The sequence below is a fragment of the Hypomesus nipponensis genome, chromosome 18 (assembly GCF_054491055.1).
Source record: "Hypomesus nipponensis isolate SF chromosome 18, ASM5449105v1, whole genome shotgun sequence".
NCBI classification, from domain to species: Eukaryota; Metazoa; Chordata; class Actinopteri; order Osmeriformes; family Osmeridae; genus Hypomesus; species Hypomesus nipponensis.
The window spans coordinates 2,703,483-2,716,464 of record NC_140378.1 but is presented as its reverse complement, the minus strand read 5'-3'; the positions used below and the strand labels follow the sequence as shown (position 1 = coordinate 2,716,464).

Sequence of the window (12,982 nt, the reverse complement as noted above, 5' to 3'; positions counted from 1 at the left end):
GGATGTGGCTCATCTCTCCTCTGTACATGTCGTACGTGAAACAGACAGGTGAACAAAGATGAGTCATCTTTTGTTGTTTTTATGGGCCAGTAGCTGGGTGGTTAGTGTTGGTCCTAAGGAGGAGGCTCTTCATTAGCTGCAGTCTGCAGAGCCTCCTCTACACACAGATCCAGGCCCCAGATAGCACTGCTGGTGCTTTCATCTCCAGGAGCAGGCAGCCGGCTCAGGAACAACAGACACCTGTCACCTGTCACCACCTGAAGGGGAGACAGAAGTACGGACCCCTTACACTCAGAGCCTCAAAGGACTGTCACTTCTGAGTGCTGCCTCTGTATCCCTATGAGAGATCTTTCTCTCTCTGGATGCTTTGCAGTTCATTTAGGCTAATCTCCAAAGACCCACATCCACATGCATTCCCAGGCCCATGTGTGATGGGTTTTATTTGATATGTTACAGTCAGAACATTACATGTCCCTTTGATCAGAGGGGCGGACATGAGGAGAACACAGAAAGTAGACCTGGTGACCAAGCACTTTTGACTATATGAACCCAGACTCCTTCTCAAGGCACACACTTGCATACACAAACACACACTCACACAAACACATACTCAGCAAATTAAAAAAACTGCGTCAAAGAGTTGGCAGGTCGTGAGAACCAGTCAAAGAGACGGAGAAGACTGAGAGAAAAAGAAGGAGTGAGAGAGAAAGTGTGAGAGAGAGAGAGAGAGAGAGAGAGAGAGAGAGAGAGAGAGTAAACAGGATGAGCATTTATTTGTTTATCTGTCGACAGAGTTTAATGACCCCTTGACCAGAGCATGTCACATGGAAACATCACGTCTTCTGGCAGTACACACAGAAACATACAGAGAGAAACTAGCACATGACATTTAACATGTCACATTTAGGGTCAAATGGCCAGAATCAAGTCAAGTAACCAACCACAAAGAGGACTGCATTTCTCTCTGAAGGAAATGTCAGGACAACTTTCTCTCTCCCACTCTCAACAGTTTTAAACCTCCAATTGACTCAACCAATGGATCAACAAACATCCTTTTGTTGTTTTTCTTTTTTGTATTTTGTGTGTCCTTGTCATCCATCCACAGCTGATTTTAGAGTCTTCATTAGACTTCATCCCCTCCATCCACAATCCTCAATGCTATAGACATGATTATGTTGAAGACATTATTCACCATATTTACTCTTTTCAGAGAATCTCTTGCTCTCTCTTACATTTCTTTCTGACAGCCTATTTTACTTTATTCTCTGTCTCTCTCTAGTGTTGTCAGCCTGGAACTGTCAGTGGAACCGAATCCTTCAGACACACCAATGGGATGTCAGTGAGTCTGAAACTGAACAGTCTGAAATTCTAGCTAGCACACCTCCTACCACCCCGCACCCCTTCCTCCCTCAACCAGCATTTATGTTTGTTACATCAAGACATACAGGTAGGCTATGAATGATGCTTGTCCTTCTCCTGCTGGAGGACAGACCCCCATCTCTGGCTTCCCTGTGGCCTGGCTCCCCTGGCCCATCCTGGGACACTTGCTGCACAGGCCTACCCCTCTCGCCCCACACTCCTTGGGGCTCACAGGTACAGGCAGAAATGGAGAGAAGAGAGGATGAGTGATGTGTGCGTTCGTGATGAATTAATGAGTAATACAAAATATAACAAATAAAGTTAATAGATGACAACCACCCATGGAGCAGAGCAGTATGAAGGACAACATGTAATACGAGTCATTTATGTCCTTGGATTATAGATCAGTATCATGCCGGCCAATCTGAATGTTGTCCCTTGAGGGAGAGATACACAGTCATCAAGGCCAATTTGTTTACCGAAGGCCAGACCAGCAATACGGGTTAGTTACATCTGCTATTTTCACTTCATAAACAAACATGGGAGCCATCTGTAGGAACATAATTTAAAAGGAAAATAAGTTGAAATGTAACCTTGAGTTACATTTCTCTAATGTAAGGAAAATCACACAGGCCACGTACGTCTACCAATAGCAACACTTGATACAATAGATAGAACAATGCAATAACATTTGTGTTACATTATCCACACAATTTTTCTTTGTGAGACAGACAAAAAAGATTGCAATGCAACTGTATTATTAAGTTAATAAGTGGCAGGCAAGGACGGGAGCACACAGGCATCAACGTCTATAAATGATGTGTGCATATCTTTACAGACTAGGCTATTGAGATTACCACATACAATGCACTCATGCTCACATGCACTTTATTCACTCATCCCTTAGCATTTCCCCTCTGTTTCTCATCCCTTATCCAAAGTATTGGTGGTGGTCTTGGTAATTGTAGTCCGGGCAGACCTTCTGCACCAGTTTGTAGTCCAAACTGACGAAAGAGACAAGAATACATAGGACCTTGCAGGGTTTGGCACAGACCCAGGCAGAGTGGGACTGGCTGTGTTCAGAGTAACACGTCTGGGCCGGATCATACAGGCAAGGCCGGGTCCGCTTGGCCTGGCTGGTCTTTTGGTACTCCAGCCAGCAGTTCAGGGACCTAGTGACCATCTTCTCTTGTTGCTGCTGCTGCTCCGTCCCAGAATTGCTGCTGGACTGGGGGGGGCTCCAGAACCGGAATTGAAAGTCTTCCGGAGGGTTCCGAGACTTCCTTTTAGGTTCTGAAATCTCCCAGTCCAAAGGCCTGGAAGGTGCAACGATGCTGACCGACAGGTTCCCCAGACGAGTGGTGTTGTGTCGGAAGTAGAGGCTAAAGGTTCCGTTGACGTGGTCCACCAGCTTCCCTGTCAGCAGCAGGCTAAACTTGGCTGTCCCAACACTGAGGTAGAAGTCCCCCCAGCCAAACATCTTCCTGCTCTTGGTGGTTGGCGTCTTGATGTTAGGTTTGGTCTTGGGCCGATAAGGAAACTGGTCTAGGGAGGGGGAGAGGTTCTTCTGGGACCAAGCCATGGAGCTGGGAGGCATGGGCTTGGTAGCGATGATCTGGAGCTCCTTGGTTGGTTGAGAGACCTTCAAAGCAGGTCCAACAGTTCTTCCTGCCTCCACAGCCTCATAGGGAGTTGTCTGTGAGGTTCCAGGCTCCAGTGAACTCTGACCTATGTAGTCCAAAGTGCTGGCTGCTTCCTCTTCCTGCATCTGAAGAAACACAGCAAGGATGATGATTAAAGCTACTTTCTTGCAGAGACTGGGTAAAACAGTTGACAATGAATCAATGAAATTAATACTTTTTTTATGTATGTGTGTATGCTTCAATTAAAATGTTAAATGTGATCAATAAGCCCCATCAGGAGTACAACACTGTTTCACTCTGTCTCTCACACACATGGGCACACAAGTAAGTGCACGCACACACAGGTTCACACAAAATCTCATGCCCTTGTCTTTCAAGTCTACTGTCACAGACCCTAAGGCTAATACTTTGGAAGTGACCTTGAAGAAGAAAATTGGATGGTAATTAATATTGATCATTTTTCTGCGTACATGGTTCTAAACATTAGTACACCCCTGCAGCAGGAAAACACAAGGGAATTCAAACAAATCCACTGTCAAGATACAAAGTTAAACATCATTGAATCCTAAAAGCCATTGTGTTAAAACCAACTTAAAATACATGCATTGCCTTCCTATTTAACGGTTCTGACTTTTATCAGTAGCTTAAAGCTTGTGTTGAATTCTTAGGCTACAAATCTGGCTTCTGCTGGTTATGAGAAGAGGGTGGCTAAAAGTGTATGTCATTCTTTCTCTCAAATGTACTACTGTAACTGGAGTTACACATATGTACTAACTAAGCAAGTTATAAAACACTAACAGCTTGTCATACCGTTGGTAGAATCAGACTCATGAAGATAAAATTGAAGAATACTGCCCTCATCTTGTCTACGTAGTTCATCACAGCCCGCGACTGAGTAGGTTCCTAAACTAGGTTGAAAATAATTTAACGAAGGTGTTGCCAAGTTGTCAAATCTCTACACTGAAGAGAACAAACCTGTTCAGCTGACGCTCTGCTTATTTTACCCATCCCTCTGTCTTCGGTGTCCTGAGCGCTCTCTCTCTCTCTCTCTCTCTCTCTCTCTCTCTCTCTCTCTCTCTCTCTCTCTCTCTCTCTCTGTCTCTGTCTCTGTCTCTGTCTATCTCTCTCTCTCCCATTTTCTCACTCTCTCTCTCTCGTCAATGAATCTGGGAAACGCGGCCATTGTCAGTTCGTCGGGTGGGCAATAATTCAGGAAAGGGCCACATAAGTTCAATCAAGAACTGCAACGAAATTATCTGTATATAAAGTTATTAAGCAATTAAATCATTGAAATGACAAATGTCAAACATTTATGACTATTTCAATGAATAATTAATTGACCGTTAGCAAATGTCTGCTAGTTAGACTGATGAATGAAGGTGGTTGTATTTTCTTTAGTGTATATTTAGGTAAGTGCTATTAAAGACTGGCGGCAGTTACATTATTTTTTCCATCAACCCATTTTTCCATGAAAGGTCGTCGCTCATTACAAGATGCCTAGTTTACCAAAGTTCCTTGTTGCGAAAGCAACAAGTTTTTCTCGTGTCCCTGGGCAAGGCGGAACCAGCTCCCCACCGAGAGACACTGACTGTCTCCCCACCTTCAAGAAATTGGCTCAAGACACACTTGTCCCGGGAGTACAAAGGCACTTAGGAATGTTTGGCTGAGTTTCCTCCAGGATCACAATGACTCTTATTGAGAGACTTGTTGCTCTTGTAGGTTAGTTATAACGAAGTTAACTCTTGAACTCTTGTACTGGCTGTGAAATATTTGACTGTTCTTCTACAGGTAGTCTTGCACTTTTTGGGGTTCATGTTGTTTTAATTTGTAACTTGTATAACTGCATGCTCTTATGGGTCTTCCCTTTGGCACTTTTTTAGTTTTTCACAATGTATGCTTCATGTTTTGGCTGCTTGCATTGTTTGGGACTACTTCGTTGTTATGATCAGTGACCTATGCTCTTTTGTAAAGCTCTCTCTTGGAAGTCGCTTTGGATAAAAGCGTCTGCTAAATGCATACATGTAAATGTAATGTAATGTAAGGTACTTCACCCTACTTGCCTCGGGGGAATGTCCCTGTACTGGATAAGAGCGTCTGCTAAATGACTAAATGTTTAGTGGAGACTTAAAATCGACACTGGATGACCCTGAATGGGGTAGCCCTTGCAAATGATCCCCCAAAACCCTGCAAAAAGTAATACACAACATCCGAGTTGGACTGTGTTTTTAAATATCTGATGCTATAATGTGTTCCAGGTGGAGGGTGTAAGCTGTCTTGTGTCTACCTCTTGTTGAGTGTACTGGAGACTGAGCTGGCTGGTGAAGGGACCCTGAGCTGACCTTTTTATCTTTTCATGGTTCATGCAGTTCACTGTGTTGGAGTGATGTGGTGCATCTATGCACTGCATCTTTGTTTATGGAGAATCCAGTCAGTCCACCTTTAGTTTTGGAGTTTCCGTTGGCTGTTTGCTCTATGACTTGATCACAGGCAGTGTTTGCAAAACCGTACTCCTGTTGTCTCTGAGCAACAAAATCCCCAGATTGTACCTGTAGGTATATACAAAATGTGTGTCCTATAGACTGTTCATCTCCAGCCAGTAAGAAGAAAGGCATCTTGCATAGTTTACCTTATCGTATGAAAAAAAAAACATGGGAGCAGACACTCGGACGACTTGAGGGGCATGGTATTCCATATCAGATTATAGGTCTTCTTAGACGTCTTCCTGTCTTCTCCTCTTCCCTGCCTGTCCTGTCTGTGCTTTTAATAAGCATGCAATGTATGTCAACTACATTTCAAATAAAATGTGGTGCACTTCCATTGTAACAGCAAAATTGATTTTGCAATAGGTTATTTGTATACACTGACTCCACTGTACATCTTGTCATACAAAATACAGAATTTCATACACACCCTTCTGTTTGGAAAACCTTCTCCAGAGCTGCATTTTCACTCCTCTTTCGTACTTCAGCTATAGTTGTTGTGTCGGTGAAGTTACCCTTGCGAAATCCAACATGACCTAAAATATGGTTCTGAGGTGCTGAATTTAAGTTGAATCTTTCCACTGATTTTTCTGCAAGAATGCTATCCTTGCTGTCAAGATTTTGCAATTGCAATGTGTCTGAACTAACATGGACCAACTAGCTTCAGTAAATGGGTAGATTACATCTTTTGGTTTGCTACTTACATGCATACAGCATTCCATGATTACAACTACTTGTGGCCTTGAATACACTGTTAGCAATACAAGTAATTGTGCACATGCGTGTATTCTGCTACTGAGGGTCATTTTCCAACTTGCAAAGTGTGTAGATATCTCAATATGTATTGATAAGTGTTACTGATGTGGTATACCTACTCTTGGCTAATTATGTATGTCATTGATTCATATCATTATTACATGTTTCGGTGACACACACTTAAAACAATACTGTACATGTATTTAAACAATGTTCTGCACATTTCCTTATCACTTAACTGTTAACTTTCTCTAGTGATTAATAGCAGCACAATAATATAACAAATATGCTTGTTTAAGTGTAAAGTTGCAATGTTTCTTTAGAGAATACCTGAATTACCCATTTGTTTTACTTAATTCCATACATTTGCCCAGTCACCCACTGACAAAATACTGTCTCACCAAAATGCACATGTGAATGTTTACTTCCTACTTTACTCGCTTTGAATATCAGGGTACGATTGGTGGAAAGGTGTCACCTTCATAAAATCCACCAATCGTATACCTGAGCTCTTATTGGATGCGGACCATAGTTGTAAAAAAACAAAAATGTAAGGGTTGTAGAAAAGTTTCAAAGCGATCCAGCTCCTCCATTGCCAGGGATCATTCAAATGCACAATTTTGAGCTTTGGCCCACCACCTATTCACAGTAAAGCATGGTTCAGTTGCAGAACTGACGATGTGCCCATGTAGATGCACAGGCTGTAAACAATCACGTTCAGGCCAATTTGAGAACTTACAGGCCCACCATAGGTGGACCTACAAGGGGGCAAGGGGGGGCAGCTGCCCCCCCACTCTAGAACCCTGCCCCCCGCCACTATGTCCACAAGCTTCTCAAAACATTGAACTGAACAATACATTTACCGAAAGTGAACAATTATTTATTTTTTATTTTTTATTCTTAGCCCCTGCACCTCAAATACTTAACTACGTCCCTACGTCAAACGTGCAGAGCGGCGTTCACACAGTCTGGCTCACACACAGCGAGTCTGCTAAGGTGCAGTGGCACTGCATCTCGGCAAAGACTGGAGCGACTGAGCTGCCCCAGAGCCTCTGAAGATTTCCCCATGTGAAGTTTAAACACGTATGTTTAAGTTAAGGTTACATTTGTAATGAATTCAATGTATGCCAAAGACGATTCAGCATCAGCAAAAACAGCGAGTCTATTACGTTGGCCAAAAGTCAATTTGCTCCCTTGTGATTTGTAAGAACACTCTGCCCTTTGATTAATTTTGATTTTAGTAAAGACAAGAACAGCTTAATAAAAAATAGAAATAATTAATAAATATAAATAAATAAATATTGTTTGTATCCATTAATGTTTACTGATGGTTGCTGTTTAGTCAACATTAGTCTACGTTACAACACACAATACAGTGCCAGTTGGGAGATTGATAATTTTGATATGATTAGCTAAGCAGTACTATAAAATCCACTTACTCTCACACAGCGTTTGTGAAACGTTTTGCTAAAAAACACAACAACTGTTGCCTTAAGCTATCATAAAAAAGATGGGTGATCATGGGTCATTTGTGGACTGTAATTATACGTTTTTAATTATAATGGCCTCGGGGAGACCGGGGTTGGTTGGAACACTTTTCACTGTCTGCCATATTTCTCTGGCTTGATTTATGTTAGAATATTCTAACCAGCTGCAAATGAAACGTTATGGTCTAAGCTATAATTCTATATGTTTAAAAGTACACAAATATTTTTTTTATGTGGTGAATTGTGATTAAATTCATGTTGTGCATTTGTGCCAACCAGCCCCATCACAGGGTTGGTTGGCACACAATATGGGGTTGGTTGGCACAATGTTAAAATGAAGCAAGCAATAGAAACAATTTGAACATTTAATAAAATAGTTTAACCAATTAATCATTCAATTATATGTTTTATGCAATTCATTACAAGGAATGTAGGTATTAACCTTAACCCTATCCCTAATCCTCAGGATTAGGCAAAAAGACTGAAGACTGGAATGTTGACAACAATTTTCTTATTAGTCAACATTTATAAGGGACAGTAACCCCAACAGTAGCCTAACAGTAGCCCTCCTAGTAGCCCCTCTCCCCCATCACACCTATAATACATGTCTTACCACTTTTTGATTAAATTCCTATATCTTCAAAATAACTGTGCCAACCAACCCCGCTCAAATTTAACCCTATTTTGTGTTGAAATTATGTTAGTTAGCTACCATCCCTCATCACAAACTTTCACATTTTAAATGAAAATGTAGCTGATTCCTATTTACGAAGCCCCTAAAAGGGACACGGAGAAGAAGAAACAAATCTGGTGAGCTCGAGAAACTTTCTGGTGCGCACGTGAAACTTGTCGTCTTGTGTCGTCTGTTTTGGCTCAAGGGATACACCAGTCTTGACCAAGGGTCTCATTTATAAACGTGGCCTACGCACAAAACAGGGCTGAAAATGTGCGTACCACTTCCCACGCAAAGGTTGTGATTTATAAGAAACAAACTTGACCGGAGAATGTGTGGCCCCCCACGCACGCACATTTTGGAAACAGTTGGAATAGGCGACACAGATGACCATACTGTAGTTAGACTGTGGAAAGAATGATTACTCATAATATTTATATGTTTTGTCACACACGTTTTTTTTCACTCCATATCATCATTATCAAGAAGATTAAATCCAGCAGTGTTATTTGTGCTTGTACTGCGTGATAATTGTTCCACAAACACCTTGTAAAATCCAACTCAAATCTTAAATCGAAATTCAGCACTGTCTCAACATCACATTGTCCACTATGGGTGCAGGAGGAGGAGATGCCCTGACTGCATGGAATACAGGATCATCATACATCCTACCTATGGATAACTGCAGAACACAGTGTATAACCAAATATCTTTAATAATGTACATATATCATCATACGTCAAACTGGAAATACAGTTGTAAACTCTGGCGCAATCGCTACACTCTACGTCCTCGGTATCAGTCCATACATTAACGCCCAATGGAGTGCGCAGACTCTCACAATGACAGGTAAGATCCTGATGCTAAAGGCAATAATCCTCCTCACTCTCCTCTATGTCGGCAGGTTGTTTACCCCGAACTGGTTTATGAGCAAAACCATTGAGCATATGATGTTCACCTCATCTGGGGGAGCACCATGGAGCACTTCAAGAGGACCATCATGTACAGCGCAGAGGAGAAGGGGGGAAGGGATTCCAAACATCCTCAACATCATCAGGGTGTGCCCTTCAGGGCCTCTCCAATCTGGTCATCAACATCAAAAAACAGGACAGGAAGTCAAGAGCCTTCGAGAGGTATTTTGTCACTCCCATACTCAGAGCACTCCGTATCACTAACACCGCTACCAACCACACTGCGACCTACTGCTGGGACCCCCCTAAGGTATACAAGGACTGGAGAAGCTTTGCCGTCAGGACAGGTCTACCCACAGCCGGCCTGGTCTCATGGAAATACGAACACATCATGGCACACATCAGAGGAAAGGGCATCCCCACCCAACCCAAGGCTGGCCTTGGACATCCAACAGGTATGTTAAAGCATAAATCACAAATGCAAATGCACAAACAAAAAGATTTACACTGGTCATCTGCTCATGGCTGTCTCTCCACCAGAGAGTTAATGTACAGATGGCACACAGCCCATACCGAATACTGCCCCCACGGTTGCACTGACAGTGAACATATTTACCATGTTGAGTGCACCATGGCCAGGTGGGTCTGGGCAATGAGGAACATCAGGGTCTTCCACAAACAGAATCAACCATTCATCGTCCTGAGGAAGAGAATCACTCCTCTGGTACTACGCCACCATGGATTTCAAGCACCACCTGGACACCGCCAGAGACAAATGGCTCTTCCCAAGGTTTCTCTCCTGGGATGTTTCTCATAAGTGTTTTTGTTGTGGGGAGTTTTTTTTCGATCTTGGAGGGTTTCAGGTTGGCACAGGGGGGCTTGAAATGTCACATTTTGCAACATGTCTTTGCATACTAGGGTAAATGTGTTGAGGTAATGTTGTGATTGTGTTGTTTATATTTGCACTGGGTGAATTGTGGTTCAAGTTTTAAACGGCAAAACCCAAATTTACTCAAGATTTCCGTGGAGATAATCATTATGAGTATCAACCCATTTTTTATGCCCTGCTTGACAGCGGAGCTTCCTGAGTTGATTACTAAAAAAAGAAAAAGTTAGCCTATAGTGGTTTCACTGTCGTTTTAAATGAACTGTGATGTTTATGTAGTGCATATAGAAAGTGTGCAAATTAACTATTATAAGTATCATAATGTAAATGATGTACAAATTTACTTTTGTACACCTGTTATGTTACCTGGTAAAAAAGACACCCCCTACATGCATGTGATAAATAGCACAATATGTATTCTTTGAGTATTTGTTAGAGTCTAAATAATCTATACATAATGCTGTTTCAAAACTGGAGACACTTAAGAACCCTACTAAGCTGTACCTTGATTTATGCCAACCCTAAAACGATGTCTTCACAGCCAATACTGATGAACTTGAAACCCAAGTATATCAGGGTGCCATCATGATTGCACAACAGGGTGTATTATAATGTTGCCGGTGTGGTCGCCAGGTTATTGTAGATACGTTTCAGTAGTGGTTGACAATGGTGCAATGGTGCAGTCCTAACCAAACAAGTGGTTCTTCTCTAATAGCTCTTTTGCTGCAATTGTTTATTTGTGTGTCGGTGTTATAATGTATATACAGCATGTTGGTTTTAAAGTATTTTGCATCCCATGTAGAATAGGATGTACTCCTTAATGATCTGTACATGGTCAGCTACTGACTGTGTGCTGGAGAGTCTGGCTGTCTAACCTTGTCATCAGCTTTGTAGGCTTTCTCATCCTTCTTGTCTCTCTTCTGTCAGGATGTGAGGTGGGGTTAGACCCAAATGCACGAGAGTACCGAGGCATACGGAAAACAAAGGGTTTTATTTCTCGAAAATGGGGGGACACAGAAAGGTACTCACACGACAGGTAGTAGTAACCACAACAAGGACAAGACAAAGGCTGGACACAAAACAGGAACCTAAATACACAGAACCAAACGACACACAGGTGGACACAATGAAGCTAACGAGACGGTGAAGACAATGACAGGGAACACTAGGACAGGGCAAAACCAAAAACAACAGGGGGGGGCACGGCTGTGGCCGTTCCCTGTAGCAGTATGACAGGACAGCACACTTTCACTTTCCATGGAACTCCTCACTGACCTTGACTACATTTTGTTATGTAGGTCATGCTGCTTTAATGGCTGCAGAGATTAGGTTTTTAAAGCTTTGCTTCATGCTACGGTCAGCATCATGTGAATGTATCCGTGACTTCACTATCTTCGTCCTACTTTCACCGCCTTCCTTATCTGTAGATCACAGGGCTTCCTTTTCATCCATCATCATCATCCTCATTTAGGAGACGGTATCACGGGTGTCTGGTTCATGGTATAACTAGTTAATGACCCAGGGTCACTGTAGGGTTGCCAAATTTGTCACTATGAAATAAGGGACCAAAAGTGGCCTGCCGCAGCAGTACGGGGTAATCCGTGTTTCCACATGCCAAATCGACTGAACAGTGTCACATTTACCTAATTTTCTTTTTGTGTGGAGGAATTTAGTTAACGTATACTGATGCGCGTGGGGTGGGCTGTGATTGGATTATGACAGGTGCGGTGATCATTCTCAAGTGTTGTGATCAGCACTGCTGCTGTTGCATCAGTCAGTGGTTATATCAGCGTAGCAGTCAATAAACGGGACAAGGGAGGTCACATAGTTTATTAGACCCAATGTAAGGGACGTCCCGGCTCATACGGGACAGTTGGCAACCCAAGGTAACTTTCACACTCTTCTCAGAGCCCTACTTCTGCTCCTTGTTCACTAAGACAAGGGGTCGCTTCAGTTGGCCTGGGCTGGACACAGGGAGACAGAGGGCTACATGAAGATCACCACCCCGTTTCATAATCCATCCATCAAACGAAACATTCAAATCTGACCCTCAAAACAGAAATACCAACCTCTCTGAGCATGAATGTGTACCTTTTCATAGAAGAAGTACAGCTGCACCATCGTTACTGTCTTGGGCAATTAAGTATATCTCTTGTTCTGCCTGTTTTGTGATATACACGCCTAAAAAAGTTTTCTATGGTGAAATAATATCGGCATTATAATTATTATGATTATGATGGTGTTTCATTTGGCTATTTTTGGTGCCCCGTACTTGGTGCCCTACGCACAGCGCGTGATGGGAGCGGCGGCACTGAATTCACTCAGAGACTGTTTAAGGACAGCCTTTCCACTCCCTATTAAGCCCCATTGTACCGAATCAGGCTGCAGTTCCACTAGAGTTCCACTGGGGGTGATCGCGAGCGAGTGCATGTTGAATGGGAGTCTATGGAGCTAAACGGCTAAATGTGTCTCTTTCGCCTGATTGTCGTTGAAAAATCTCCGATTTGATTGTAGTGTGTGCATTTTCAACATGGATTGTAGGTCGAAAGTTGAATGAACGAGTACTTATGTCCTTTTGATTTCTTACATGGTGAGTCGTTGTTGCCCATAACACGCTAGCATACTGCTAATGAATGCTGATTGGTTAGTGAAAGACTGATACGACCAGAGCTCCCGCTTGATGGCATCCGAAGCGGAATCAGAATGTCGGAGCATTAGCAACATTAGCAACAGCAGTGCCGCCGCTACGCGCACTACGCGCTGTGCGTAGGGCACCAAGACTTGAGG

General features: G+C 42.7%; 1 pseudogene; it reads right to left on the bottom strand.

Annotated features, from left to right (window-relative positions):
• Positions 1 to 2,290: 2,290 nt before the first annotated feature.
• Positions 2,291 to 12,316, bottom strand: LOC146250837 (neurexophilin-2 pseudogene; annotated as a pseudogene).
• Positions 12,317 to 12,982: the final 666 nt, after the last annotated feature.